The 7,940-nt window shown below is 42.7% G+C and overlaps 1 protein-coding gene across 1 annotated transcript in view; it reads left to right on the forward strand.

Moving 5' to 3' along the window:
* The first annotated feature begins 181 nt into the window (after positions 1 to 181).
* The window catches only part of Mast4 (microtubule associated serine/threonine kinase family member 4), a 905,780-nt gene continuing 898,021 nt past the window's right edge, over positions 182 to 7,940 (forward strand). Inside the window, exon 1 of the mRNA XM_050160400.1 lies at positions 182 to 195. The gene's annotated coding sequence lies outside the window, so the exon portion shown is untranslated. The remainder of the gene's footprint in view (positions 196 to 7,940) is intronic.

Genomic DNA, 7,940 nt, shown 5'->3' on the forward strand with positions numbered 1-7,940 from the left:
TTTTTTTTGTTTAAACAGAAAAAGGGGAAATGATGGAGGTGGGTCTTGTAATAATAAAGAAACTGCCTCGGCCCTCATAGGACAGAAAATTAGATGGGTGGAGAAAACAGAAGAGAATTCTGGGAAAAAGAAGCTTAGAGTAGGAGTCGCCATGGTTCTCCCGCTTCAGACAGAAGCAGGTTAAGATCCTCTCTGGTAAGCCAGCTCATGGGCTACACAGAATATTAGAAATGGGTTAGAACAATATGTAAGAGCTAGCCAATAAGAAACTGGACCTAGCCGGGCCAGGCAGTGTTTGAAAGAATACGGTTTCCGTGTAATTATTTCTGGGTATAAACTAGCCATGCGGGCGGCCGGGTGCCGGGGACGCAGCCCTGCCGCTCCTATTTCAACATAGAATTAAGGATTCTAGTACAAGCATACTGCTAAGGTCATTTCAGCTTGGGTTCTTTGGGCCCGGAAGATGCTCCAAAATGGGTGGAACTCAGTTAAGACTAATTAGAACACTGTAAAAATCATTATAACACATTTGATTGGTTTCCTCTTTTGTCAAGTGGGTACAGTATTATCTACATCTCAGTTAGGATTAAGATAATTCTTGTTAAGAGCTCAGCACAATATTTAGTAGAAAGAAAATACTTACTAGGTGGTTCCTATTGTTATTACGAGTGACTTTTATTTTTTTAAAATTGTGATGGCTATAAATGAATGGCCAGAGAGGGAGGGTACCATGAAAGCAGGCGGGGAGGCTTTGTGGATTTGTAAGGAAGGAAGGATAAAGTTGGATCCCAGAGGGAGGATGCAGGTAGGGCCCTTGGTCACGGGACTTTGTGAAGCTAGAGTGAGCACTAGCTCACACCAATATCACGAGTGTCTTTCCAGTTTGTAGCAGTTTGATTATGAAATGTCCCCCCATAGGCTCCTGTATTTAACACTTGCTGCTGGACCAGGAAGGTGGCTCAGTTAGTAAAGTGCTTGCCTCACAAGCATGAGGACCCAAGTTCAGATCCCAGCACCGACTTAAAAGCCCCACATAGTGGTGCACACCTGTAATCCAAGCCAGAGAGGTAGGAAGATCCTTGGAGCTTTTGGGGCCAGCCAGTCTGCTTGCATTGGTGACCTCCAGATTCACTGTCTCAGTGAATAATAAGGTAGAGAGTGATCGAGGAAGACATCCATTGTCAAACTCAGACCTCTACCCACATACATGTGCACACGTGTACATGTGCCTGCAGCCACAGGTGCACACACAAAAACCACACACACCCCAGCAGACAAAAGACAAAATCAAAAGGACCCGGTCCCCTGTTGGTGCTGTTTTGTGATGCAAAACCTTGGGGAGGTAGAGCTCTGGTGTAGGAAGTGGGTTGTGGGCTGGGCTATAAGGCTTTATAGCTCAGCTAGCTAACATCCTGTTGGATTTTCTGCTTCATGTTGCACTGATGTGAGCAGGTAAGGGGCTCTGATCACACACTCCTGCTTCTGTGGAGCTGCCTGAGGCCATGCCTTCGCTGGTACAGTGGACTCTACCTCTCAAACTGCGAGCCCAACGTCCTCAAGTTGCTTCTGGGAGATATTTTGTCATAGCAACGAGACAAGTAACTAATGCACAGCCATGAAGTCCTCATAGCAGCATCTCCAGGGCAGGTCCCTTCAACCCCTGTTGATGCTGCAGTCACCCGAGAGACTGCCTTTACTTATAACAAGCCCCCATCAGACACAGGGATCACCCTAGTTTTCAACTGCTAAGTGTGTATCTTCTTCCTCCCTTCTTTCCTTTTCTTTTCTTTTTTTTTTTTTTTTTGCTAAGTGTGGTTTAAAACGGGGCTTTTAAAGTTTTTTCCCTCTCACCGACCCCTTTCTGCCTGAATTTTTTGTTGTTGTTGTTGCAAAACCTCTGGTTATATAGTATATAAAATAGGAGTACAAATTAGACATTTACTGTTAATAATCAAAGACATTTATTTTTAAAACAATTCTTTGGTATACATGTAGCTTTACCACTATGTAATGACAAAACAAACATGCATACTAACGAGATGGACGTGCCATTTTTATATACGTCTCGGCTGAATGATGCCGCAGAACGCAGGCCATCTTCAACTCTGTTCAGAGTTGACAGAGATCTTGAACTCATCACTGTCAGTGAAGAGCCTTTTAGCTTCCGTGGAGAACACCGTTTCACATATAAACACTGCCCTAAAATACAGGAAAGAATGTCGGAGGCCTTTTCGGAAACTGTTGAGAACTATAGGTAGGCGCCATCACCTGACAGAGGAAAAATTATTTAGAGTAGCTACTTTGAAGTGTTGTTGCATGTGGGCAAAGCACCTATACATGTAAAATCATGCAAATATTAAAAAGAAGATATGTGTATTTTCCGTGCCATTCAGCAGCACTCTACAGTACATTCTAAAGGTTGCGTTGTATCCTGTTTTCCTGTTTTGTTGGTCATGGGGGTTGAACCTGGGAACTCATCCGACTAGTTCAAGGTGACTTCATTGTATTCTAGTATACGCATGTATAGGAATATACTTCAATAAGCAGAAATTACAAAATGATGTTGCTCATAATTTTCCTTTTACAAAGAAAAGCCAACTGTTACCCCTTGCCCCTTAGAGCCATAGAAGTGACTTTTATATTTATACCCAACTTTAGGACAAATTCTAGCATCTGATTGTGAGGACAAAGGCATTCTGAACTTATTCTCAACTCATCCTTAAGCAAGAATATACCTGCTCCAAGTGTGAAAATAACCCCTGCATTTTTATCAAAATCTGTATCATCTCATAAAATACATGTTCTAATCTGACAGACTAAAAGAGGCAATTTAAAAGTTCCATTTAAGTTACCATCTCGTGCATAACTACTGAGACTAGCACTTGATGCTTGGGTGAAGGTGTTTCCCCAAGTAGACTGTGTATTCTGTTACCTTTGTGCGGCTCACAGTTCTGTCCCAGCACCGCCCTGCGGTGCAGCTCTGTGACCGTTTTCTCTCTAGTGCATTTCCTCCCATACTGTCACTCCCGTCCTATGCACACCGTTAGCTGCTCTTCCTGATTAGTAAAGCACACCCTTTCACTATAGAACATTTATAAAATAAAGATTGAAACCTCCCCGTGGCAAAAAAGGCTGCCTGTGCACTAAAAATTCCGCTCCTTTTGTCTATAATTAATCTGGGAATATATTTTCCAGCCCACACCTGCATCTAGGCATGACCAAAGGTGTGGGAATAGGTCACTTTAAGCTAAGACTTTGAGGTTATGGGTGTATTTTCTTCAGGATCTTTCTCTGCTAGGAGGATGCAATTGTTAATGAGGCCCTAGGGGACTGGAGAAACTGCAGCTGGAGTAGACCTGCAAGGAGTTGGAGAGAGCCACCTGCTGGCCAGACACTGGGCTACCCTGCTACAGGAACACTGCAGGGACACTGGTTACATTACAGAAATGCAGTGAGCGCCAGTCTTTAGAATTATTGTTAGCACTTTAGTCCAATTTCCTGTTATTTTATTTTGTATTTTTATTATGATTGTTCTCTCTCTCTCTCTCTCTCTCTCTCTCTCTCTCTGTGTGTGTGTGTGTGTGTGAGAGAGAGAGAGAGAGAGAGAGAGAGAGAGAGAGAGAGAGAAAGAGAGTGAGCGAGCACCACGGTGCCAATAATTAAGAAATTAGGTTAGTAGTTAATCTATAATAATAAAACTTGTAGTCATATGTGTGTTTTCAAGGTTAAACAGGAATACTTTAGACAGACAGATAGTTTTCATATACTTCAAAGACCTTCAGAATATGGCATTTAAGATGCTTAATAACCTAAGGTTTTTTTTTGTGACAATGAGACACATCTGCTCCTGGATTTACTTCATAAAAAAAGATGATGGGCATTAAAGAAACTCCATATAGAATTTGCTTTCAGTGTGGCAAGGCTAACCATTTGGCAAGAAACTGTACTTGCCTTGATTGTTGACAGTATGCTGTACAGACTGGACTAGTGGGACACAGGAAAAAACAACTTGAATTTTGCCATGACAAGGTAAGACAGTCCTTTGAGAGTCCTGCTTCACAGAAGAGTCTGCAGGACACAGAGGGAAGCGATTGGTGAGCTTTGTCAATATAAAGCAGGACAGTTCTTCAAATTTCCTGCTTCACTGAAGAGTCTGCCAGATAGTCTAGGCTGATGTAGGTGGGTCTTCTTTCTATGTGTTGCTTTCATTGGTTAATTAATAAAGAAACTGCTTGGCCTGATAGGTCAGAACATAGGTGGGTGGATTAGACAGAACAGAATGCTGGGAAGAAGGGAAGTGAGTCAGGAGCCATAACTTTCTTCTCTGAGATGGACACAGGTTAGAATCTTCCTGGTAAGCCACCACCTTATGGTGCTACACACAGTAATAGAGATGGGTTAATCAAGATGTGAGAGTTAGCTAATAAGAGGCTAGAGCTAACGGGCTAAGCAGTGTTTAAATGAATACAGTTTCCATGTTATTATTTTGGGTGTAAAGCTAGCCCTGCTGGAGCTGGGTGGGACGAAAAGCAGGCCTGCCTGCAGCTCCTTCTACATTAGGTTTGTAGGCTGAAGATGAATGCTCCAATGTTGCAGAGAAACTTTGGGTGACTGTCCAGGCAGTCAGATGTTTCTGTTGTTAGGTAATAATACATCCTTGTAGGGTCTTTGATGGAGTTAAAGTCTAAATAGTTAGAGTTATAGTTTTCCTTAGTTATGATAGAAAGTAAATTAGATATAAAACTTTGGAATCACTAAAATAAGATAGATAATAAAGTATTTTCTCTGAATTTGCTAAATACTAGTAGACTGACTACTGTAATTCTTGATAACTGCTTTTGTTGTATGGTTTACTATGTTGAAGTTAAAACCTTTCATTTTTACTTAGATAGAAAGGGGGAAATAGTATGGAATATTAGTTCAAAATGTGTTACATTTGCTAATACTGTGGAATATTTGTTTGGTGATGCAAAGTTGTGTTGCATTCTTTAATGTTGTATTTGTTCAGCTTTGTAAAGCTTTGTTACTTTGCCTGCCTGAAACACCGGATTGCACCAGATGGTGGTGGCATACGATTTTAATCTCAGCAGAGGCAGGCAGATTTCTGTGAGTTCAAGGCCATCCTGCTCTACAAAGTGAGTTCCAGGACAGCCAGGGCTGTTACACAGAGAAACACTGTCTCAAAAAAAAAAAACCCAAACCCAAACCAAACCAAACCAAAAAATAACAAAAAAATCCCACCCAATTGGTCTAATAAAGAATTGAATGGCCCAAAGCTAGGCAGGAGAGGGACAGGCAAGGCTGCCAGGCAGAGAGAAGAAATAACAGGAGAAACATATGCTCGAGAGAGAAGAGCGAGGGAGGAGTGAGAAAGGGAGGAGGAAAGGAGGACACCAGGGGCTAACCACCAGTCACCCAGCCAGACACAGAAGGAATGATGAGGTATAAGATATATAGACTAAAGAAAGGTAATATACCCAGAGGCAAAGCGTAGTTAAAGAGAAATGGGATAATTTAAGTTAAAAAAGCTGTCTAGAAACAAGCCAAGCTAAGGCCAGGCGTTCATAAGCAAGAACAAGTCTGCATGTATTTACTTCAGAGCTGGGGGTGTGGGCCCCAAAACAATCAACATATCAACTATACACATGTACACCTGCACACACATGCCACCATGCATGCCCGTATGTGTACACACAATATACAAATGTAAAACCCAAACCAAAAACCCTTCCCCCCCCCTCTTTCCTATCAGAACAATTGTGCTTGGATTCAAGGGCCAAGATGATCTCTCTGTGTCAAGATCTTCCATTTAATTGTGCCTCCTAAGGAAATATTTGCAGGTTCCGAGAGTCGGAATCAGTGATTGATCGTCTCAGTGGCTATCCTTGTGACCTCAGCCACAGCACTTACACACTCAGACGATAATCTCTTTGTGTTTGGTTTTGCTTTTTAAGAAGGGTCTTACTGTGCTGCCCAGCTGTCTCCACATTTTCCCCACCCCAGCACAGTTTGCCACTCACAACCCCAGTGCTTCTGGGACTTCATACTGTGAGATACAGACGGGGTAGGATTCCTTAGACATTTGCCTACCGACTTTCCTCTGTTCCTTTCTTCCCTGTTTTCTTCCCATGTCCAGGTCTTGCACCAAAAGAACAAAAGCTAAAACTAAAAACCTCTTTAAACAAACCTGCTAAGTCTAGGCTTCAGGCCAGACTATGACCCTTACAAACACAGTGGATGGAATACCGCCCCTACAAATACAACTGATGAGATACAACCCCTACCAACACAGACTCTGGAATTACAGTCCCTACAAACACAGCTGATGGGATGCAACCCCTACCAACACAGACTCTGGAATTACAGTTCCTACAAACACAGCTGATGGGATGCAGCCCCTACAAATACAGCTAGTGGAAAACAGCCTTCACCAATGTCCTACATTAGACAGAATGACATGTTTTCCTTCAGCTGGGATGCCCACTCTAGACTCCAGGATCTTTGAGATGAGCTCTGAGTTGCTAGGGAGGCTACACATGGTACCAGCTCAGAATCAGTGTGTCAGGATTATAGGGGAGGGTACTCAGGACATCGTATCAGAAGGCAGTAGGACCGCTAGGTAGGCACTTGGGACAGTGTTCTGACTTTGGCCTAGGAAGAGGTATGTATACCCCTCTGACTGTTTGGGTTAGGATTTAACTGGAACCTTGGCTGGTTTACATGGTGTTGACACAATGACACCAACCTAATCTCCCCCAAGTCTACTTGCCAAACGGTTTCTGGTTTTGTTTACATTGTTCTAGAAACATAGCCATATATGGTCACAAGGAGAATGGATGCTAGTGGCCGGTAAACACTGAATTATTGCAAAGGATCTGGCTTCCCAAAAGCAAATTCCTTGAAAAAAAATTTTTTTTTGAGTTTTTGAGACAGGGTTTCTCTGTGTAGCCTTAAGTATTTTTTTTTAAACAGACTTAATTTCCTTTATTTTTCTTGTATAGAAAACCTTATGTGAACAGAGACTCTGATGTGGGTTTTCACAAGACGGTCAGTGAATTCCTACTAAAATTTGGTGAACACAGTGTCTTTCCAAAGGTCAGCGGTCAGGTAACTTGGTCTTGGAGATGGCATCGAGGCGGCCTTGGCAGAGTCCCCCAGATGGCAGTGCAGGCCTGGCTGATGTACTGCAGTCCTCAATATCAGCCATCATCAGAAGCTTCTTGGGCACAGGAGCAGAGATGATGCCAATGGCTCTGGGGACAGGATGAGACACGCCAGCACAGAACCACAGTGACCTGTCTGTCACCTTGATGGGTCCCTGTGAACTTGCCAGTCTTGCTCCCCCAGGAGCCTCTCAGCACAGGAAGGAGGGAAAACTTGGTCATGATGGTCCCTCAGATGGCAGTGGCTACCTCCTTGGAGCACTTCACCCCAAGACCAACATGATCATTGTCATCCTCAATAGCAACAAAAGTCTTGAACCTGGTCCACTGGCCAGCCTGAGTCTGCTTCTACAATGCTGTTGCTGGGTGTTGAGGGAGGTTGTTTCCTAATTTTCTGAGAAATCGCCACACTGACATCCAAAGGGGTTGTACCAGCTTGTATTCCCACCAGCAATGCAGTAGTGTTCCCTTTACTCCACATCCTCTCCAACATAAATTGTCATCAGTGTTTTTGATCTTGGCCATTCTTACAGGTGTAAGATGGAATCTCAGAGTTGTTTTGATTTGTATTTCTCTGATGGCTAAGGATGTTGAGCATTTCCTCAAGTGTCTTTCAACCATTTTAGATTCATCTTTTGAGAGTTCTCTGTTTAGGTCTGTACCCCATTTTTTTTTATTAGATTATTTGTTCTTTTGATGACCAATTTCTTTTTCTTTTTTCTTTTTTTAAATCATCCCTGGTTGGTTTTCTTTTCTTTTTTTTAAATTTATTTATTA

This window comes from Alexandromys fortis, unplaced genomic scaffold (genome assembly GCF_014885135.2).
Source record: "Alexandromys fortis isolate MF-2015 unplaced genomic scaffold, M_Fortis_MF-2015_v1.1 scaffold_76, whole genome shotgun sequence".
NCBI classification, from domain to species: Eukaryota; Metazoa; Chordata; class Mammalia; order Rodentia; family Cricetidae; genus Alexandromys; species Alexandromys fortis.